Source organism: Lichenostomus cassidix, chromosome 13 (genome assembly GCF_008360975.1).
Source record: "Lichenostomus cassidix isolate B80296 chromosome 13, HeHo_3.0, whole genome shotgun sequence".
NCBI lineage: Eukaryota > Metazoa > Chordata > Aves > Passeriformes > Meliphagidae > Lichenostomus > Lichenostomus cassidix.
Genome location: NC_139494.1, coordinates 3,615,942 through 3,638,903, shown reverse-complemented (window position 1 = coordinate 3,638,903; position 22,962 = coordinate 3,615,942). Strand labels below are relative to the sequence as shown.

Here is a 22,962-nt window from a genome sequence, read left to right as displayed (position 1 = left end):
AAAAATCAAACCCAACAACAACTCTCCCCCTCAGCAGCAAAAAATTCTGGCAAAAAGTTGAGCAGGAAACTTCTGGGCCAAGCGTGTGTTCCCCCCCGCGGGGCCAAACCTCGGGATTTGTCCCCTCCCTCTGGGTGACTTATCGGACCATCGATTATTTGCTGTTTATTCAGGGGGATTTCAGCGATGTCCCGCTGTGGGACCGTGAGGTCCCTCCCTGTGGCGGCAGCAAGCCCGGGGCTCCGAGACTCTGGGACTGGGGCTCCTCCCCAAAGCGATCCTTCCTGTGCGCCTGGGCGTGCTGGTGGGATGGGGGAACTCTGCACCCCTCAATTCCCACCGCTGCACCTCGGCTACCTGGGGGTGACTCTTTCTTCTGGGACCTGCTGCCAACTGCACCCCGCGGGGGGACAGAGGAGTGGGGAACACTCTGTGGACACCCCAAGGAAGGGAGAACAGAGGGACTGGCACCCCACGGGGGATGCAGAGGGATGGGGTACATGCAGTGAGACACCCCACACTGGGGACAAGGGATGGAGCACATGCAGGGGGGCATCCCATGGTGGGAATGGACAGAGGGATGTGCAACCCACAGAGGAACGGATGGATGAGGAACATTCTGGGGTATGGGGATACACTTGAGGGTGTCACCCCTCGGGGAACAGGCGGGCAGGAGGAGGCACAGTTGGGTGACACCCCAGAGAGAGGATAGAGACATCCCACTGGGGATCTGTGGGGATTACAGAGGGGCACAGTAGGGTGGATAGGACGTGGGTGGGGGGACATCATGGTGACACCCATGGGTGCGGCTAGGACACGGGGTTCACAGTGGGGTGAAACCTGTGGGGGACAGGTGGGACACGGAGTGCGTACAAACAGGGTGACATCCGTGGGGGTGGATGGGACATGGGGGACACACTCCAATCCCATTCGTGTGGGACACGGGGCGTTGGGACACCACGGCGACACCCGGGGGGGCAGCTGGGACACGGAGGGCGACACACCACAGCAACACCCGCGTCGGGTGTACAGCCCACGGACGGCACAGTACAGTGACATGAGGGCATCTGGGACACGAGGGGACACTCCATGGTGACACCAATGGGGGCGGCTGGGACACGGGGGAGGGTGGGCACACCGCGGCGACACCCGTGACAGGGGGGTGGATAAGACACGGGGATCACAGCGGGATAAACCCCGTGGGGGCTGGGTGTGACACGAGGGTCACACTCTGTCCCCACCCGTGGGGTCGGCCGGCACACGGCGCAGCGGGGTGACACCCGTGGGGGCGGCAGGGACCCTGGGGATGGGTGTAGCCGCACGGCGATGGGGGTCGGGCGAGCCGGGGCGGGGGGAGGTTGGCTGTGCGGGCGGCGCGCGCGCGGGGCGGCGGGGGGCGCGCGCGGCGTGTCGTGTCGCGGCGTGTCGCGGTGTCCGGCGGCGCGGGGCGCTCGGCCCGGTCCGGTCCGGGTTTTGCCGGCAGCCGCGGGCAGCGGCGGCGGCGGCGGCAGCGCCGTGCAGCGCGGAGCGGGGGCTGCGCACTCCCAGAGCGAGCGGCGATGTGGAGGTGGGTGTGCGGCGGCGGCGAGGCACCGAGCCCGCCTCGGCTCCCCGGCCCCGGCCCCGGCCCCGGGCAGGTGCTGACCTTCCCCCCCTACCCCGCTCCCTTCCCCTCCTGCCCCCTCCCCGGCGCCCGGGCAGCCCCCGCCGCTCCCGGCAGCGCTGCCCGCAGCGCGGCGGCTCCCGGACCGCCGGTCGGTGCCGGCCCCCGGGGCGCTCCGGCGGCGGAGTTGGGGTGGGGGGTGTCTGGGGGGCGTCGGAGAACGGGGAGGTGGCGGAGAAGAAAAAGTTTGGCGGGGGGATCCGCGGCTCGCCCCGCTGCCCGGCGCCGTGCCCGGGCTGCCCGCGGCGGCGGCGGGGCCGGAGCTGGCCGCCTGCCCGCCTGCCCGCGTCGGGCCCGGCCGGTGCTGCCTGCGCGGCGCCCGAGCGGCCCCGCCGCTTCCCGGGGATGGGAGGGGAGGGGGGAGACGTCGGGGTAACGAGCAAAGTTTTTCGCGGTGCGACTGAACCCCGCTGCCGGTACCCGCAGCCCGGCGGGGATGCGCTGGGAGCCGCGGGGAGGGATGGAGTGAGCCCCCCACGTCTCCCCCCGCCGCCCCGGACCGCCGCGGCAGCGCCCGGTGGTTTCCCGGGTGACAATGGTGGCGGCGGGGCCGGGGGGCGGCGGGGGCGGCGGCGCCGGGGGGAGGCGGTGGGCAGCGGGGCCGGCACTGCCACCCGCGGCGGGACTCGCGTGGGGGGCGCGGGGGGAGACCCCCACCCGGCGCCGGTAGCAGCCCCTCCGTGCTCGGTGTCCGCGCGTGGGTCGCTCCCGCCTCCCCGGGGTGCGCCGGGCTCCCGCGGCAGTTTGGCTCCGCCACCGGTGCCCGGGCGCGGGGTGGCCGTGGGAGCGGCGCCGCTCGCCATCGCCCAGCCATGTGCGACAACTCACCCAACTTTATCATCCCCTCTGTTCCCAACGAACCCCCCTCCCCGCCCCGCTTCTCCGTCAGACGGGATTCCCAAACCCCCTGCTCCCCCCACCCGCGGCGGGCTGGGTGCCCCCCGCACCCTGCGCCCCCCGACACCCATCGAGCCACCGCGATCGCGCCGTGGAACATCCCTCGTTCGCACCGGCGTGGGTGCCACTAGCCCAAAGCCACCGTAGGGGCTGTGGATTGTACCCGAATTTGGGAATTACGGCCCCAAACTCCGCCGAACCGAGGGCCCATGCGTCCCACGGAGGTGCGGGGTGTTGGGGTTTTTTATTTTTTTTCCTTTTATTTTTATTTTATTATGCCTGTTTTTTTTCCACCGCATCCCGCAGCCGGCAGCGTCCTTCCTGCGGGGCCGGGGCTGCTTCGGGTCGGGTTATTCTTTGCTGGGATGATTGATTGGGGAGAGGAGGATGAGGGGCTGGCATGAGGGCTTGAGGGGTGGGATGGGGATGGGGGGGCCATCCCACGCACAAACAAAGCTGCGCCCACATCCTGCGGTAACGGCCCCGCGTGTGCGCTGACCCGGCCGGGCAACCTTCACCCCCCGCCGCTCCCTGCCGGGGGTGCTGGGGGAATGATGGGGGATGCCATGCTGTGGGAGGGCGGGCGAGGCCGGGTTTGGGGGGGCGTGGGGGGGATGCCCATCCCGGCTACCTGGGGCGCGGAGCCGGGGCCGGCGGAAGTTTTGTTTCTCTGGAAACGGGCCCTGCTGTGTCAGCGGCCCCTTTGTGCCGCTTTGTCCGCGCCCCCCGGCCCCCAGCCCGGCGGCGGGGCCGCACCTGGGGCTGCGGGGGGACGGGGACCCCTCCGGCCCCCCCCGCCCGCCCCGGCCCCCGCGCTCCCCGGCCTCCGCTGCTGCCCGCGGGCTGCTCTGCATCCCCCGGCGGGGCCGAGGCGAGGGGGGTCGGATGGGAAAGGGGGGGGGGTGACTCTTCCCGAGGTCCCGCTCAGCGGGAGCGCTCGTAGGCATGGAAACCCCGCTCCGTCCCTCCGTCTGTCCGTCCGTCCTTCGCGTTCCCGATGGGAAAAGCTTTGGAGAAACGGCTCCTCCAGCGGCACCCGCGGGGCCGCCGCAGCGCGTCCCCATCGGTGGCGGTGTCACCCCGAGTGTTCCCGCGCGGGGTACCCCCCGGAGATGCCCCCGGAGATGCCCCCGGCGCTGCGCCCCCCTCCCCGGTGCCGGTACCGGCGTCTCCCCGTCGTGCTGGCAGATGTCGCGCCCTGACCTCGGGGACGCCGCCTGGGGGGGGTGCTGTGGGAGGGATGTCGGGGGGGACACGGTGACGGGACGATGGGGACGGGGACGCGCCGGCGTGTGACAACAAAAGCAAAGTAACAAAGGACCCGCCGGTGCCGCTCGGAAGTTGGTCCCGGCGTCGTTCGGGGCTCGGTGGCCCCGGGGGCAAGGCCGGGGGGGAGCTGTTTGCCTGGCGGGATGTGCAGGCAGGGGGTGCGGGGGTTGTGCCGGGCGTCACGAATGTCGCCGTGTCCTCCCCCCTGCCTCGATGGGAAGAAGCAGGAGCCGGCCGAGGCGTCCTTGACATGGATTTTGTGGTAGGGATGCGGGCAGCCGGCGCCGCTCAGCCAGGCATCTGCCTGCACCTCCCGCGCTCCTGACTGGACCTTCTGCCCGTGACACCAGGTGGGTGGGCAGGGGAGAAGAGCTCTGGGTGCTGCACCCCAAAATTCAACCTGTCCTTCCTCTTCCTCCTCTGTGGCAGAGGTGGTTCTGGGGGAGATGCTGTGGGGGTGTGAGGGGTGTTTTGGGGATTCCCCACCCTGAGGGTTCCTCACCCAGCAGCATCCCCTGGTGTCACCGGGGCTGTTCCAGGCAGGTGGCAGCAGTGCAGGTGCTGCTTGTCTGTGACCTGGGGATGCTGCAGGGTTTGGAGGTGACATCCTCTCCCCAAAACAGTCCCCTCTGACAAATCTCCTGAGTGCAGCACTGGAAGGAGGACTGGATCCAGGGTGCTTGGCGCTGGCTGTCAGCACCTGGCACCTCCTGGTGTGTCCATGCAAGGCTTGGCCGAGGCTGGATCCGGCCCCAGCTGGTCCCAGACCCTCCACCTCCCCCAGCAGGGACATTCCCCGGGGTGGCCACAGCGGTGCCACTGTTCCCCTGCCTCCCTGTTTTGTTTTCCCAAATCCTGGCTGTAGGAACAACCTCTTGATTAAGTGTATTAATAGTTAAACTTTCAGCTCATAGCTTAAACTCACCAGACCACGAAAAGCTCCCTCCTTTACTCATGCTCTGGTGCTCAACTAAAATATTGCACTCAAAAGGCTTGTATGTTCTTTTTCCCCCTTTCCCCTTCCTTTTCCCCTGACTCGACTTTGACTCCTGGGAGCATGGGGGGTCTTGTGGGACTCCCAGTTGTCACTGCTGCCCCTTGCAGCCACCTCTCAGCACAGAGCCCAGGCATGGAGACTGAGGGGACTGGGTCCCCCCAAAGTGATTGGTGCTCTTGAAACTTACCTAGGTTGGGGAGGAGGATGGGAGCCACTATCCAAGGCTGGCCCTCCACCCAATTGGGGACATTAGAATGGATGGGCTGTGGTGGCTTGGGGAAGGACGGAGATGCTGGCAGTATCAGTGTGTGGGATTGGCTGTTTTCCTGCCAGGCAGGTTATGGGAAGGAGGAAGGTGGGAGGTTCAACCATGCCAAGTGCAAGGTCCTGAACCTGTGTGGGGACAGCCCCCAGGCCCAGCACAGCTGGGGGGTGGATGGGCTGGGAGCAGCCCTGCAGAAATGACTGGGGGATGCTGGTGGGTGACAGATGGGACATCAGCTGGCACCGTGTGCTTGTAGCCCAGAAAGCCAAGTGTATCCTGGGCTGCACCACAGGCAGCAGGGTGAGGAGAGGCTTCTCCCTCTGTTCTGCTTTGTGTGAGACCCTCCTGGGGCACAACATCCAGCTGTGGGGTCTGCAGCACAGACAGATGTGGGGTCTGTTGGAGCAGGTCCAGAGGACACCACAGAGATGGTCCAAGGGCTGGAACCCCTCTCTCCTGGAGACAGTCTGGAGATGTTCAGCATGGAGTAAAGAAGGCTCCAGGGAGACCTTAGAGCTCCTTCCAGTGCCTAAACGGGTTTCAAGAGAGCTGGAGAGAGACTTTGGACAAGGGCCTGGAGTGACAGGACAATGAGTGAGGGTTTTAAACTCTTAACAGGTCAGGGTTAACTTGTACATAGGGAAGAAATATTTTCCACTGAGGGTGGTGAGGCCCTGGCACTGGTTGCCCAGAGGAGCTGTGAGTGCCCCATCTCTGGAAGTGTTCAAGGCCAGGACGGGATTTGAAGCAGCTGGGCACAGTGGAAGGTGTCCTTGCCCATGACAGGGGCTTGGAAGGAGATGAGCTTTAAGGTCCCTTCCAACCCAAACCAGTCTGTGATTCAGTGCAGGGAACAGTGGTGTAGGACAGGCAGGAGGCAAGAGGCATGTGGGCAAAGGGGTGTCTGGAGGAGGAACCACCTCCAGACGTGGCCAGTGGGAAATCCCAGGCCAGAGTGGAGAAAATGTGAGCTTGCTGCTTGCTCTGCTGTGGGGATCAGGTCTGCAGCTGCCTTTGCCTTCAGCAGAGAGACATGTCCTTGTGGGGAGACTGTGACTCTCCATCCGGGGGAGCCCACTGTGGGAGCATCAGGGCATGTGGGTGAGGAGCAGCCTGCATCCCAATCCATGTCCTGTGTCCCTTGGGGCTGGAGCCCTTAGGAGATCTCCAGGGAGAGCAGGCAGCAGAACAGTGTGACCCATGTGGGTGGCTGAGGGTGACCTGTGGGTTCCTTTGCCTTTGGGAAAGTCCAAAGTGCACATTTACTCTGGCCAAAGGCCCTCAGGCACCTGACATCCACAGTCAAAAAGCTTTGGGGTCTGTCAGCATCTCAGTGCTGGTGATGTACCTGCCCTATAGTCTCTCCTTTTGAGGTGCTGGGATGCTAGGGATGCATCCCTTACATCTTTAGAGTGATTTCATCCCTGCTTGTCTTTTCCCATGGCTCGCAAGCAGGTGGAGTGTGTTGATGGTCTGAGATGACAGCCCTTGCTGCACATGGGTGGCAGCCTGTGATTATGTGGATAAAAGGGTTTTTGAGGTCAGAAGGTTTTCCAGCGGCTGCCTTGGTGTCCCTGGTTTCCACCATCCATGGTTATGGCATGGAAAAGGGACTGGAATAATGGCTCCCAGGCTATGGGTTTGCCATGGGATGTGTAGGTCTGGTTTGATGTCCTTGTCCTGGAATAGTGTCATTTGTACCAAAGCTTTTCCCATCGCCTCAGCTGGGACATCCTCTTTGCTGGGAGGATGAGGGTGCATCACCTCCCCACAGTGATGCTGACAGTGTGGTGGCCCGGGCAGGGGAGGATGTGTATCTGCTGTGACCCTGGAAGTGGTGGCAAAGAATGAAAAAAAGACAAGCTGCTTTCTGATTTTCCAAGCAGGATGTGCTTTTCCATCTCCTCCCTTCCAGCTCTGAGAGGTGGGAGCTGGAAAAGGGCCCTGCCCTGTGACAGCCCTGTGCTATTTCAGTGGGGGCACAGTGTGGGTGATGGGTGGGACGTGCCCACGGAGAGATGTACCCTGTCATTTCTAGGTCACTTCTGAGATGGGCTTCATCCCCAGGCTCTGATTGTCACCTGGGTGGTGGCAGGGCTGGGAACAGTGCTTTCCTGGCCTCATGAGTGACTCTAGTGGGTACTGGTGGCTGCTGCCACCCATGAAACCCCCAGCTGAGCCTGGCATACGTCTGCTCAGCATGTGCTGAGCTCCCTGGGGATGGCCCCTGCTGGAATGAGGATTGGGTTTGTGCCCTGGTGTTATGAGATTGGACATGTTCCCCTCTGGTGCTGCTGTCCCTGGTCACCTCTTGGCTTGTGGTGGTTGACTGTGGTTGGAAGCAGCTCTCGTTTGATGGATGTTTTGGTATTGCCTTTGCAAACCTGCCTTGAGTCCATGCCTCTGCTCCAGCTCTTTGTAGAGATATCTGGGCAATATCTATCTCCCACAGACTTCCTTGTTGAGTTGTCCATTGCCCAACAGAGCAATGCAGCTCCATCCACTCAGCCCCCGGGTTCTCTCTTGTTGTCCCCAAGGGTCTTGGTGTCATTGGTGCTTACTTCTTTTTGCTGGGACTTGCCCTTGTGGCTTTTGTGCCTCTTGCTCTCCGTCAGAGACAGGAGTTTGGGGTCCAGGGCCAAGTCAGGTCTCTCATTAGAGCATCCTGAAGGCTGAGTTGTTCTCACTTGAACATCCTGACTGTGAAGGGTCCCAAGTGTTTGCAGATCCAGGTGCTCTTACCCTCTAAGAACTCTTACTACTGTGCACCCACTTGCTGCTCAGACAGAGGTTCCTGCTCTCCTGCCACTCTTGGACAAGGAGCAGGGCCAGGGAGGACCATTCATGCCCAAGGAGTTTTGATGCCTCAGGAAGTGCAAGCGAGCTGTGCACACAGATGATGCTTGGAGGCTCTGTGAGATCTTGCTCCTTCTGTAGACTGCTAGAAGAGTTTGGGCAGGAAGAGGCCTTAAAGTTCATCCAGTTACAGCCCCTGCCATGGACAGAGACATCTTCCACCAGACCAAGTTGCTCTAAGCCCTGTCCAACCTGGCCTTGGACACTTCCAGGGATGGGGCAGCCACAGCTTCTCTGGACAACCTGTTCCAGGGCCTCACCACACTCCCAGGGAATAATTTCTTTCTAATATCCAATCCCAAACTTTGCTCTTTTACTTTAAACCCCTCATACCTTGTCCTGTCACAACAGGCCCTGGTGAAAAGTCTCTCTCTGACTTTCCTGCAAGCCTCTGTAAAATGTTGAAAGGTCTTTCAGCAGGTCCAGGCCTCTCCTGGGTCATGGGGAGGTGGCAGTGGCTGGTGGCCAGGACATGGCAGTGTGTTGGGCTGTCCTTCCCTACCTTTCCCTCCTGCATCTGCATCGTGCCCTGCTGGGATTCCAGCAGGGAGGCAGATCTGAGCACCCATCACTCCTGGGGTGCCAGTGGCTGCTCTCTGCCCCGTGCCTCGCTGCCAGCTAGGGACTTTTCCCCCAGTTCCCGTGGCCGGTTGGAGCGGCAGCCGAGGATCGCTGCCTGGGAGCGCTCCTCTTGCCCTCTGCTTTACCTTCTGCATCTCACTAATCTGATGACCGGAGGTATGCGAAGCATTTCAAATATGGCCTCGTTAGCTGGCTCCGGACAGAGCACGCAAGAGCCGTTTCTTCACACTCCTATTCCAGCCGGCTGTTGCCGTTCCCTCCTCCCACGGGCATCCTGCTGCTGTTTGCCCCATTCTGGCTGGGATCGGCACAGCCAGCTGAGCCCATCCTGCCCTGGGGAATGACTGTGTCCTGCTGGCCATCGGGTGGGTGTTGGGCTCTTGAATGGTTTGAGGGCATCATTGGGTGCATGGGTGAGGAGTGAGTGTGTGCTGGGGATTGGGGTGTCCCCTCTGCTCCCAGCCTTGGCAGGTGCCCAATCATTCCACAGTGGACTCAGCCCCCTCCAGGACCTGGAGGGGATCCCATGGCACACGTGACAGTGGTCCTGGGGAGTCTCAGGGAATCTGAAAGGCATCAGGGTGGGGGATGTGGGATGGTGGGTGCTGGCTGGACACAGAATTGCGAGTGCCAGGCTGGGCTGTCCTTCCCCACCTTTCCCTCCTGCATCCGTGGGAAGTACCCAGTGTAGGGAGTGGGCTTGGAGGGGTGTGGTATGAGTATGGGTGCAGGGGAGGGAGGACCCTGGTATCCCCAGGGAATGAGTGGTGTCCAAGGGGACTGCAGCCCATCTCTGTCTGGCTCTCCAGGGTGGTTCTGGCTGGGGCACCCAACTCAGGGTCCCATGTCTTTGTCCCCGGGGTAGGCAAGCAAGGCATTCCATCCATCTGTCCATCCGTGTCTGTCTGTGCCTCCCATCCCCTCCATGCCTTGGGTTGGCACAACACGTTGCCTGCTAGAAGAGGCTCCATTGCCACCGGTGCTGCTGGGCTTCTGCCTGCTCCCAGTGCCGGCACTGGTGGGACCCTTCACTGTTGATGTCCCTAGTGTCCCCTGCCTCGCCATGGTGACAGTGTGAACCTGGCACCATCTCCCCGTTCCACTATTTAAAGCTGGGGCTGGGGGGAGAAAAATAAACGCGGAGGATGAAGATGATGATGGTGGCTCTGGCCGCCCTTGGGGACAGCTGGCCCCGCGTCGGCGTCCCTGGGGAGGGGATGCCATGGCCTGGCACAGCCGGGCACAGGGCTGGGAGCTGGACGCCAGGCGTTTGCGCTTTAATGCATCAGGACAGCTTGCAAATTCCAGGCTGGCGCGGCGAGGTGCCGGCCGCGGCGGAGCGTGCGCGGTGTCGCGGCGAGAGCGGCGCTGCCATAACCGGTTAGCTCGCCCGACGCCGGCGGGGCGCGAGGCCCGCGGGGAGCTGGGGCAGGGCACGGCTGCTGGCAGCCCCTGCCTCCCGCCGCGCCAGCGGGGTCTGCGCAGCCCCCGGCCCAGCAGAGCTGGGGGCAACCCCGGTGTAAGGGGGCACAGCAGGAGGTTGGTGTGGAAAGGGCAGATTTGTAGGGATCTCTGTCCCCTACCTGCGGGGACCCCGTCTCACCAGCTGCAGGGACCTCTGCTCCTCCTGTCCCCACATCTGCAAGGACCTCTCTCCCCTCTGTCCCCTTCCTGTCTGCAAGACCCTAGTTCCCCTCATCTGCAAGGATCTCTGTCCCCTCCTCCTGCAGGGAACCCTGTTGCCTTTGTCCCCTCTTAATCTGCAAAGCCACCTGTCTGCCTTCTACAGAGCCCCCTGTTACCTCCTCAATAGGGACCCCTGTCCCCACTTCTTTAGGGACTCCTGTGCCCTCATCTTCAAAGCCCCATGTTCTCTCCTGCCTTCAGGCATCCCTGTCCGCCCATTCTGTTGAGAACCCTGTCCCTTCACCTCCAAAGCTCTGTGTCCCCTCACCTGCAGGGACCCCTGTCCCCCCATCTGCAGATCGCCTGTCACCTTTCTCTGCAAAGCCTCCCATGCACAAAGACTCCTGCTTCCCCTGCCCCACTTCTGCAGTCCCCACATCCACAGGAGCTCTTGTCCCCACATCTGCAGCCCCCTAATTTTCCCACCTGCAGAGCTCTGGGGTGATTCCCAGTCCTGCCCTCCCCAGCACCTGGGATGACCTGGAGGTTGTTCAGGGGCAGCTGGTGCCATCTGAATCCCCGGGAGAGGGGGTGACCTTTCATCTCTACACGTGGGGAAACTGAGGCAGGGAATGGCACTGAATCCTCTCTAAGAAGTGTTTTCTCATCCTTTCCCTGAATATTTCCCAAAAATCTGAGCCTGTCAGAGGAGTCAAGACCCCCAGGCTTTGCTCCCATCTCCCCACTGCCGTGTCATCTCCCTCCCCCCACCCTCACATTCAGATTCTTTAAATAAAAAAGCCTTTAAAACATGTATTGCCACCTCGCTGGGGAAGCTGGAGTCACCTGGAGTGCTAATCCCGAAGCACCCTGGGGCTATGGGTGCTCCCTGGACTCGCTCCCGCGGGGCTGGCGGAGGAGGGGGCCCTTTGCTTTGCGAAGGCGTTGGGGGATTAGTGGGAGGATTGGTAAATCTGACCCCAGGTAAAGATTAAGACCCAAAAAAAAAAAAAGGAAAATCGTTGTGTTTTTCCTGTGCCTGATGCACCGTGAAGATTAAACTGGGATGAGTCTGTGCGGCAGCCGGTTCGATCAGGGGTGGGGGTCAGCAGGGAGGGATGTGAGGATGGGGCAGGGATGGGGGTTGTGTCTGGGGGTCTGGAGATGCCAGAATTGGGAGGAAAGGGGAACCTGGGGGAATGGAGAAGCTGGGGAGGGGACCTGTGGCTTGTCCCCGGGGGTCCCCAGGCTGCCTGTGGTTGGTGCTTTGGGCGACAACCATATCCATAACCACTGCCAGCCTAATCCTGGAAATAGCTGGCACTGGGCTGTGTGGGGGCAGCTTCAGCAGCTCATCCCAAAGGCCAATAGCTCGATGGATAAGGCTGGAAAGCACCCTGGCAGTGGGGAATAAGTGCCCCACAGCCAGCAGCTGCCTCCATTAGAGGTTGGATGAGCTGTTATCCCACCCGATGTCCCTGGTCTGCATCCCCCAAACCATCCCACCACGCAGCCACCTCAAAGGATAACTGGGCACCTGGTGCCTAGTATTCCTTTGTCCAGGCTCTCCACCCTCCATGGCTCTGGGGCCAGGGAGGGTCCCAGCAGAGCACCAGGATTCTTGTCTATCCCGGTGATGATGCTCTCCTGGGAAATGATGGGAAAGGGGACAAGGGGCTTCCCTCCAGGACACAGAGTGAGGGACTTGTCCCTTTCCACAGCCAGGGTGTTGGGAAGGGACTGACTTCCCTGCCATGGTGCTCCTGTGTCCTTTTGCTGATGGAAGGGCAAAGGAAATTGGGGAAGCCTCATCTGGGCTGTCTGGCCTTTCTGAAGGACCATGTGACCAGTATGTGTAGGGAGGAAAGTGGAGTGGCCATCCCTGGGGAAGAGCATGGAGTGGCTGACCCCTGCACTGGGATAAGGCCTTTTGGGGGGCTGAGCACTGACTTGGGGATTTTGGGGTGTTGAGCACTACGTTGAGGGGCTGAGCACCATTCTGGAGAGCTGAGCACCAACTTGACTGTTTTGGGAGGCTGAGCACCAGTGTGAGAGTCAAACACCATTTTGGGAGACTGAAACAGCTTGAGGCTTAAGCACAATTTTGGGGGCCGGAGCCCCAATTTGGGGTCTGAGCAGCAGCTCAGTGGTTGAGCACTGGTTCAGGGGGCTGAGCACTGTCGTGGGAGTCAGGCACTGTTTTGGGAGGCTGAGCACCCTTGCAGTGGTTGAGCACTGGTTTGGAGGCTGAGCACCAGCCCAGGAGTGGACCACCATTTTGGGGGGCTGAGCACCATCTCAGGGGTCAAGCACCTGTGCACCCACTCAGGGGTTCAGCACTGGCTTGGGGGGATGAGCACTGGCTTGGGAGTTGAGCACTGATTGGGGAAGCTGAGAGCCCCTTTGGTCACCAAGCACTCGTTTGGGTGGCTGAGCACCATTTCAGGGGGCTGAGTACTGGGTCAGAGCAGTGGTTTGGGGCATGGTTTAAGTGCCGTTCTGGGGCTAAGTCCTGGTTTGAGGGGCTAAGTCCTTCCTGAGAGGGTTGGGAGGGCACCCACTGAGGGTGTGTTCCTGTCTCTCACACTTGGGTGTGGCACTGCCAGGTTGGGGGATTGCTCCTGCTCTGTCTTTGCTCCCTGTCCTCAACACAGAGTGGCCTCTGGATGGGGAGTATCAGGAAAAGCTGACTCTTGGTCTCCTTGCTGCACCAAGTGTGTGGGCCCATCCCAGACCTTCCCTGCCTCAATTTCCCTCCTGCAGTGGGAAACTTCCCCCTCTCCCCCTTTAGGGGTTTTCCTGCTGCCTGCTGCCCACAGTGTTCCAGCTGCTCTCCCACTGGGCTGCCATGGGCATCCCTGCCACAGCCAGTGGCTGGCTGCTGGTACTCTGGGCAATGCTGGGGTACCAGGAGCATCCCTAAGTGCTCCCCTGGGAATTCAGGTGTGGTGGGTGCCCTGGCAAGCCCTCACCCAACTGTTCTGGAGCCTCAGTCTGCTCTCCTGAAGGTTTTGGCAACCAGAAATGGAATCTACCAGGACGTTTGCCTGGAGGAGGATTGCCCTCAAACTGGTGCCAGTGTGTGAGGAAGGGGCTCTGTGGGTGCAGGGGCACCATCCCCTGCCAGCTGAGCTGCTGCCATCAGAGTGGGGAGAACCACAGTCCCCTCCCCAGGGGTCTGCAGGTCTGGGGAGGTGAAGAGGAGCCCAAGGTATCTCCATCCATTGACAAGGATGCCATATGCCCACTCTCTCTGCTTTGCAGGTCACCTTGAACCCTGCTGGCCCCAGCTGACCTGGGGACCCATCTGACACCCTGCCCATGCCTGGGCCAGCAGCATCTGCACCATCCCCTCTGCCCCCGGGGAGGCTAGAGGATGGGACAGGGCTTTTTCCTGGCTTCAGGGCCATGCTGTGTCCCAGGGCTTGTTCCTAGTGCCAGCACCTCCTCTGGAAGCATCCTTGGGCTCCTTTCTTCCTGTGGGATGCAGCCCTCCTGCTCCTTGGAAGCTCCTCTCCTCCTGATGGATGGGGGACAGATCCAGACCAGGAGGAGGATGCATGTGGTTCTGTGCCCAGGGTCTGCATCACCCCAACAGGGTCATGGCAGTGCCACGTCCCCACAGGCTTCCCAGGATGTGTTGACACTGGGAGCTGGTCAGGGTGGGATAATGGCAGATCTGCTTATAGGAGAGGGATGCCACTGGGGACACTGGTGTCTCCAAGTCCCATCCTGGAGGACAAAATCATGCTCTTGCATCCCCTGGCTGGCTTTGCCCTGGGGTGCTATTTTTGGCTGCACCCTCAGCTGCTCCCCAAAGCTCTCCTGGGGGATGACCACGGGGTGAGGGGTCAGGGTTGTGTCCATTCCAGACCTGCCCAGGAACCCTATCCCAGAGCTGGAGTCAGCCCTGTAGTGAGGAGTAGCTCCTGGGTCCCTCAGAAGCAGATGCACCACACCCAGCCTCACTGTCCCTGAGCACCTGCCGTCATTTATTGGGTCAAAATAAGGCGAAACTTGGAAATTCAGGGTTGGAGAAAGGCCTGGGGGTCCTGGGGGGTGGGAAGGAACACAGTGCCCCAGGCCAGGATGACGGTATCTTGCTGATGCCGGGATGCTGAGAGCATCCCTCTGAGTATTCGCCTGGGAATGTGGCCATAGGTGTTCGAGGGGGGCTGGGTGCTCCAAAAGACGCAAATGCTCTGTGCCCTCAAGGCTGAGACTGCCAAAACTCATCTCAAGGGTGAAAATAGCCGGGGGGCAAGGGGGGCGCTTGGCCACATCCCTGCCCAGCTTTGCTTCAGCCACATCCTGTCGGGGGCGGGGGGGATGCCTCGCTCTGGAGGGACCCTCCGGTGGGCTTTGTGCCGGGGGGGCCGTGCCGTGTCGGAAATCACGTGGCTCTGGGGCTTGGGGCTTTACGGGAAGCGCGGGTTGAGGCGAGGGGCAGCTCCCATCCCCCCGGGATGGCTTGGCCGGGGTTCAGCTCGGGATCGGGCCCCCAAAGCAGCTGCCCCGTGGCGGCGGCGGCTCCTTCCCGGCAGGCGAGGGGTGACGGGGGGGACGAGGAGCCGCCATCGCTCCCCGGAGCAGATGGTCCCTCGGCAGCAAAGCTGCCCCTTCCGCATCGATTACCCGGGCCGGCCGTTTAACGATCGCTTTCCGGGGTTAATTAAACTCTCCTCGCCGAGGGCGACTGTGCGGCGGGGCCCTACCTGCCTGCAGCCCTGATGCACCCCCCCAAAACGGGGGGGACCAGCCTGTGGCTGGAGCTGGGCTTTGCTTCCAAGCCAAACCGTAATTCCCATCCTGGAGTGCAGCGGCTGTGCCAGGGGAATCGCCACCACCGTGGCTGCGCTTCTCCCCGAGGCACCCGGAGCAAGGTCAGCTGCCGAGTCTGGTTGTATCCCTTTCCAGGCAGCATGGGGTGCTGGAGCAGAGGCTGCCCGGTGCTTTCCCCTGAACGCTGTTTTTTTGGGAGCGATCCCCACTACCTCGCTCCGTGGGGTTTGGTCTGCGCCCACCCATGTCTCTATTCACAATGATTTTGGAGGAAGGCGTCGAGAGCTCGGCGGCAGACGGCGGCTCCGGAGCACCACGGGTTGCCGAGCGGGTCGCAGCCCTGGGATTGTCAGGAGTTGCTGCTTTTTGCATATCTAAATGTGCCCTTTCAGCCGGCGCTCTCGGTCGAAACTGCCATCTTTTGCCTCATTGTCAGCCTCGCCGAGGTTACGCATCGTTTGCTGACTCACAGCCTCCTGCTCTAATTACTCGTTCAGCTCCCTCCCCGGAGCCACCCGGCCAGTCCCGGCACATCTCTTCCCGCTGCTGCACCGCCGGCCGGAGGGCTGGAGCCGGGGCATCCATGCAAACCCCCTCCGTGCACCCGTCCCTGCCCGCGGGCATCGCTCCGCCGTCCGGGTGCAGCGGAAAGCTGCTGCCCTGCTATTCTGGTCCAGCATTCCACTGCGTGCACCCCTGCGATGGTTTTGGGGTGCAGCCGTGGGGCTGCACTTGGGGATCCATGCAAACCCTCCTTCCTGCACCCATCCCTGCCCGTGGGCATCGCTCCGAGTCTCCAAGAGCTTCTCTCCTGGTTGTCTGCGCCAGCTTCCCACCGCTCACCGCCCATTACCCTGCTGTTTTTGGGGTGCAGTTGGTGGGGGCTGGGGGGGCAAACACACCGAGCATCCAGGCGCGATGCCGGGGGGGCTCCGTGCTGGCGGTCCCACCGGGCATCCCTTCAGGCTGAGGGATGCTCACTCCCACGCACCCTCCGAGCTTCCCAGGAGCATCCCGGGCGCGCAGCCCCCCCGGGGCCAGCGGAGCCCGGCCCCCCCTCGGCGGCAGCGCCGGCTGGGACGAGCGGCGCGCTAAACCCGTAAGCTGAGCCTCTTTGATCCCCGTCCGATATGATCAGCCGCCGGGAAGCTCTGAGCCGGGCCCAGCGTGATTTCCAGCGTCGCGGGGATTCGAACAGACGCCGCAATTACCTATGGGATCGGGCTGATCCCGCTCCTGGCCCTGCTGCTCCACGCTGGCTGGGGTCCTGTCTGCCAGAAACAGGGAAAGCACCAGCTCTGACCTTTTAAATATTATTTTTATTATTACCATCATCATCATCAAAATATCCCTCCATCCCAGGCTTGCCATCACTGTCATGACAGTAGGAAGAGCCTGCTGTCTTCTCCAGCATTTCCCTGCACAGATCCTTACACCTTCCAAGGAGAGGGAACCCAAACGCACCCAGCGCAGCAAGCCAGATGGATGCAGGGGCTCAATTTAGCTTTAATTAACTTGATTTTTTATCTCCCCCTGTTTTTGATCAGTAATATTGAGGTGGAAACAACATCCCTGCAAATCCATCTTGCTAAGGGAGGTGAAACCAAGCCGGGTAATCCGGTGGTAAGGACAGCACTCCGACGGGTAATGCAGTTGCGCTCGCCTTGGAAGAGGAGATATTTTATATATTTATATATCAAGGAAAAAAAAGAGCCATATATATGTTTGCACAGGCTTCTCCCTGTCATAGAATGGTCCAACCACGCATCTTATCTCGTAAAGCCATATTTTGGTCCTTTTTTTCCCCCCCAAGAAAGTGAATTTTAAGCATCAGGAGACAGTGATGGTTTCTTTGGAGCTGTTAGGATCTGCCATGTACAATAAATCTGTCTTAGTTTGTGGATTATTGGCCCAATAGACCGTAACGGCTCTGTCAGCCCCTCCTGGCGCGCTGTGTCCGGCAAGCTCAGCCTTTGGTGCGTTTTCCTGGTTTTTTTACTATTTTTCAGCAGGAATTTGCTCAGGATTTTTCTGTGCCATGTGCATGTACAGCAGCTGATAGGGAATTCATAGGAGCTCAGTAACGTTCTTAGGTTTTGGGGTTTTTTTTTGCTTTTTAAAAAATATTTCCCCTCTGGGAAAACCCAAAGGCACAAAGTCTAAACCCCCAAACCAGGATGAAGAGGAGGGCAGAGCCTTACCTGCCAGAGTGCATCCAGCCAGGGGCTGCCTCCCCAAAACTTGTGCTGGTTGAGAATGGGGATTTACTGCTTTCCAGTAGGATTTTCCCTGGATGGCCCTGCTCTTGCCGGCCGTTGTTCCCATTCCACTGTACTTGATCCAAACCCGGAAAAACAGAATTTCCCAGGGATGGTGTGCTGGCCCCTCCAGCCTTACCAAGCTGGTAGCACATGCTCCTCACCCTCAGTCTGAATTTGAGGGCGTCTGAACCCCCCAGAGTGGGGGGGGACCTGCAGCTGGTCCTGCCCCATTTACAGGCACCCCCTGGTCCTGCTGCTCAGCGTGGCCTCAACGTGGCCCTGGGTGATGATGTGGGATAAGATGTGGGGTGCAGGTGTAGGGCGAGACGTGGTGTGCACAAATGATGATGGGGTGAGCACTGAAGGGGGGACCAGAGTGGGGTGCAGGTGTGGAGCACAGGTTGCAGGTGCAGGTGGGGAGGTGTGGGTGCCATGCTGGTAGCATGGCCTGGGGGAGTCGGTCCCCTGTAGGACTGGGGGACACACACATCTGCCTTCGTCCTCGAGGCGAGCAGAAGGAGGTGTGTGGGATTTGGGATGGGGAGAGAGCAGGCTGAGCTCCCGGTGCCATGCGGGATGGCGCTGACGGGTGGCCCCTGCTGTGCCAGGGACGGCTGGCGGTGCCACAGGGGGGCTGCCAGCCGGGGATGCCTGTAAGTCCCCCCAGGCGCTGCGCTGGGGGAGCTGCTCTGCTCCCAGCAGCTCCGTAAGCCCATTAAGAGCTCAGGGAGCCTTACACCTCGGGGGGCTGCAGCAGGGACTTGCACTGCTTCAGCTTAAACCCCTTGAGCTGAAGCGGGGGTGCTGCTGTGGGGACATGAGGAGGCCCGTGGCCATCCTCTGGAGACGCCCATCCTGAATCCCCAGTGTGGGTGATGGCTGCTTCCCTTGGGATAGTGAGGGCTGCAGCTCTGGCACTGGGTTTTGGTCTTGCTGCATTGTTAAAATGCACCATCAGGGTGAAAAAGTCCATTTTTTTGTCTGAAAAGTCATCAGGGAAGGATGTTCCCCCTCTGGGTGCTGTCGTTCAGCATCACGGTGTGCAGGAGAAAAGTACAGGGAGGGCAGGCATCTGGGATGAGGATGGGGAAACCACGCCGGCTGGGGGGAACCTGGTCAGGAACTGCTTGGGAATTTTTCTGCCCTTAACCTGGATGTGCCTTATGTCAAAAGTGTCAGGAACTATGATAGCAGGAAACCCCCTTCTGCCCCCTCAGACAGGTCTTTGTGAAGCCCGTGGGATGAAAACAGCTTCATCAGAGCAGCGAGGGAGATGTTGTGGACAGTCCCTAAAATTCCAGTGCCTCATTCCAGACCCAACGATGGGTTTCTTCTTGTTGAATTCACTGCCTACAAGTCCATATCTGCTGGTGCTCCAGCTTACTGGGGGATGGATTCTGTGGGTGCTCCCTGCCCAGCTCATGCCACAGCCCCTGCTCATCCCCCAGCCTTGCTCGGGCTCATCCTCCATGGATCATGCCGCTGAGGGCAAGCTGCAGGACCCCCTGGGATGGGAAGAGGGAGGAGGATGGAATGGAGGAGGCTGGGGAAGCAGCAAGTGGAGAAGAATGTCCATCATGGAAGCTGAGAGCAAGCTTTGGGTGAGAGGCATGTGCTTGGGAGCTTCCCTTCCATGGTGGGAGCTTGCCAGTGCTGTGGGAAGACCCATCCAGAGATAAGGATGTGGGGTTGGGTTTCAGAAGGGATCAAACCCTTCTGTGTAGGTGAGGGAAGATGGTTCTCTTGCAGGAGGGTCACCAATCAGGCAGGCAGCTCCTGGGAGTAGGCTGGGAGTCCTGAACCCATCCTCTGGGCTTGCTGGAGAAGGGCTGGACCACCACGTGGCAGGCACCAAGCACATCCAGCTTGCTCCTTGTCATTCCAGCTTGCCCCCTGGGAAGTGAGGGAAGGCAGAAGCATTGACATCTAGTCCTGGCTTTAGTGTAGCCCCTCAGAGCTTGGGACCAGGAAGGAGCATGAGCCCAGACAGATGCTGACACCCTGCAATCAGTCCCCTCAAAGCACATCTCCAGTGGGATAAGCTCTTTCCAGCTCCCACCATGTCTCCTTCATGCTTCAGCTTCGCCAGGCTGGGTCTTGTGGCCCTTCCCTATCTTCCTCTGTGTTGTGACAGCTTGTAGAGGGGTTTTTCCGTGGCTGCTCTCCTCGAGGTCACAGAGTGAACCTCTCTGTTTCTTACTGTGAGTCCTGCAGCTCTTTCAGCTCAGGGTCCTCCCATCCTGACTCATGCTGTGGCTGGTGGTGGTGATGGTGACCCCTTCCTCCTTCCCAGGACTCCAGCTCTGCTTTCCAACTGTCCTGGGTTTGGTTCTTTAAGATCTGCCAGCTTCCCCCATCTCACTTTTTTTAAAATAGCCATAGAATCAGAAAATGCTTTGGGTTGGAAGAGACATTAAAGCTCATCTCATTCCAACCTCCTGCTATGGGCAGGGACACCTTCCACTAGACCAGGCTGCTGCAAGCTCTGTCCAACCTGCCCTTGAACATTTCCAGGGATGGGGCAGTCACAGCTTCTCTGGGCAACCTGTGCCAGGGGCTCACCACTCTCACAGGGAATCTTCCCCTAATATCTTACCTACCTCTGCCCTCTATCAGTTTAAAACCCTCATGCCCTGTCCTGTCACAACAGGCCATGGTGACAAGTCTCTATCCACTGTTCTTCCATACTCTCTCCATTCATGGAAAGACCACAGTGGGGTCTCATGGCTGTGCAGGATCCCCAGGGACAATCTGAGTGTTCCATAGCAGTCCCAGTGTTTTCTGCAGCCAGACTGTACCTGATCACAGACAGAAGCAGGGCCTTGTTACAACACCTCCCTGCCCTGCCACCCCATCATGGGCCCAACAGTTTTCTGGGAACAGTTATCTAGGTACAGTTTTCAGGTTGCCCAGGGATGGTGTTTTTCTATCCTCTACTGCCATGTCCTGGAAGGGAAGACACCTTTCCTTTAGGGCTGATTCTTAAAGAAGCATTAAGAACCAGGAAAGGGATCCAAGAGGAATCTCTGAAGGAGAGCTTGGCTTGAGTCAGTCCTTACGTGGCCTCTGGCCTCAGTGGTGTTTGCTCACCAGAGAGCATGCTGTGTGTTGGGTGCAGGTCTCCTCCCCAGCCGTGGTCCTGGTTGAAGACAGACCTTGTAGCTGAGGACATTTGGTCACTGGTGCCAGTGTTGCAGTGTCCCCCCATCAGCCAGGACGGGGCACCCCTGGGGCTCTCTAATCCCCAAGATGTGGTACAAATGCTCAGTGCTGGTTGCTCCCTGGGATCCAGCAGGTACAGAAGGTGAGAGCATCATCTTCTTGATCACAGGATGCTCCAGTTTGCCCATTTGTTTGGGTGCTCAACTACTCAGCTACTATGGATTCCTCAACTACCCTTGCCCTTGAGTGTGTGGATGGCTTGGGAGATCCAGGTCTAGTGCTATGCCCATCCAATGTGGAAAAGCCCAAGGAGGGGAGAAAGACAGTGAGGGGTGCAGGAGACCTGAGGACCAGTGAAGCCAGCACCTGAAGTGTTCCCTAGGGAAAAACCAAAATGGTGGAGCACCTGACAAGCATCCCAGTCCTGGAGGTGTTGGCAGCAAGTGTCCCCATCCTCTGGCACCCAATGGCCTGGGCAGCACCCTCCTCTCTGCCAGGGCTTCAGCACTGTCAACAGCTCAGCATCTTCCAGCCTTCTTGCCTGTGCTGCCTGGAGCTGTCCTGGGCTCTCTGGTTCCATCCCCAGTGCCTCCAGCAGGATCTGGCTTGCAGCTGGGGTCACCTGTGATGTCTTGGGGAGCAGGAAGCTCTCAGGGTGCACAGCAGTGAGCTCAGGCAAGTGCTTGTGTATGAGCTAGAGAGCACCAGGGTTTGCTCTGTGTTATTCTGGATCTAAGAGGAAAAAAAAAAGGATTGCTCTTTCCCAGTTCCTGCATTTCCTGAGAGCAGCCTAGCTCCTAGCTTATCTTCAGACAGCCTCAGGGGTATTCCCTTGGAGTTTGGGAGTTTAATCAGGCATTGCTGGGGCATGTGAACTCTGCGGCGAGTCGCCGTTCCCAGGGAGGGGAGCGCCTCTCGCAGATATTTGGGTTGGCGTGCCTGGGCTGGGGGCTGGGCTGGCTGGGAACGCGCTGCTGCTTTTCCTGGGGATGCGACTGGGAATGGCTGGGGGTGACGACCTGCCTGCCTGGGAGGATTGTGGGCAGGATGGTGTGGGCAGGGTGGGTTCCCCTGGACATCCCCACGGTGGGGCTGCCTGGGCTTCACTGTGCTCCTTTGGACCTTTCATCCCCTCCAGCCCTGCCTTTGCCACCTGCCTCTTTTCCTTCCAAACCCATGGATTTTCCTTGTAGCATCCTAGGTGAGAGCTGCTGGTCCCCACCAGCTATCCTGATTATGACCTCGTGCCCTTCTTCAGGCTGTTCTGGCCATGACCCAGTCCTACTGCTCGTTTTATTTTGGGTGATTTTGAATTGGGCATAGAATCAGGATTCCAGTGGAAATGCCCGATGCCGGGCTCTGCTTCACCGGTGGAATCGAGGTCTTTGTTGCTGGCTCTTTCGCAGGCAGTATTTCTTTTTTTGGGGGCTGGATATATTTCTGGCAAGTAAAATGACGGATGCTCTGTTTCGTTTCCAGTGGCAGCGTTTCAGATTCCTTGCTCCAGGGCAGGAGCCGAGCGAACTCCGATTCCAGAGCAGCTCTGGTACCTTGGCAGCTTAAAGGCCACGGGGTTTGCTTGAATGACAAGCGGTGCTGAGCGTGGGGAAAGCTCGGGAGAGGCGGTTTTGTGCTCATGCCTTCCATCTCTTGTAGGAATGAGATCCCACGGAGCGGGGAGGCAGCTTTATAATGTCTTCCTGCTCCGCAGGCAAACTGGGAGGTGGTGGAAAGACATGGAGCAGGATGGCGAGCCCTGCCTTGGGGGGATACTCCTTGCACCACTGCTGGGGAGATGGGGAGAAGCAAAGTCTTGAGGCATTTCTGTGTGTCTTCCTCCTAGGAACATCCTCTTGGATGCTGTTACCCCAGCTCTGCCCGTGCCTCCCCTGCACCCCTCGTACCAGCTTGGAAGGATAGAATAATGGAATCATGGAATGGTTTGGGTTGGAAGGGACCTTAAAGCTCATCTCATTCCAGCCCCCTGCCATGTGCAGGAACACCTTCCACAGTCCCAGGTTGCTCCAAGGCCTGTCCAACCTGGCCTGGGACACTTCCAGAGATGGGGCAGCCACAGCTTCTCTGGGTGACCTGTTCCAGGGCCTCACTAGTGCCTCTGTAGTGATCCAGGTGCATATCCCAGTGACTGCCTGAGCTGCATCCTGCAGTGTTGGTGATCCCAATCCATCAGGGAGGACAGAACCTGCCAGCAGGGCTGGTCTGTGGTTGGGATGCTGCTGTGCTGGAGCGAGGTGTGAGGGATGGGGGTCCACAGCCTGGGGGGTCAGGGCAGACTAGGGATCTGCCTTTCTGAAGCTCCCCAGTTTTTTTTTTTGGCTTGTCTGCATGGACCTGAGACATGTGTGGGTCCACAAGCAGAGTTTGCCCATCCCTCACAGAGCTCCCCTGCACCTGGTTTTGGTGACAGAGAGAACCCTGACTGCTGCCTGACCCCCAAAACCTGTCAGGGGTCAGGTCACCCCAAAACCTCTCAAGCCTCTCTGGCCCACTGGGCTTACTGGAAGCAATTCCCCTGGGCACCAGTGGGGATGGGATGGTGCCAGCCCCATCACTGTGGTGAGTTTTGGCTGTGCTCAGCAAG

At 59.9% G+C, this 22,962-nt stretch overlaps 1 protein-coding gene across 2 annotated transcripts in view; it reads left to right on the top strand.

The window, feature by feature from the left end:
- Positions 1–1,427: 1,427 nt before the first annotated feature.
- CXXC5 (CXXC finger protein 5) overlaps positions 1,428–22,962 on the top strand; it is a 36,598-nt gene continuing 15,063 nt past the window's right edge. Inside the window, exon 1 of one of the 2 annotated variants that reach the window (XM_085073383.1) lies at positions 1,428–1,567. The gene's annotated coding sequence lies outside the window, so the exon portion shown is untranslated. Of the gene's footprint in view, positions 1,638–22,962 lie in introns of both variants that reach the window. The other variant, XM_085073384.1, reaches the window with a different exon arrangement.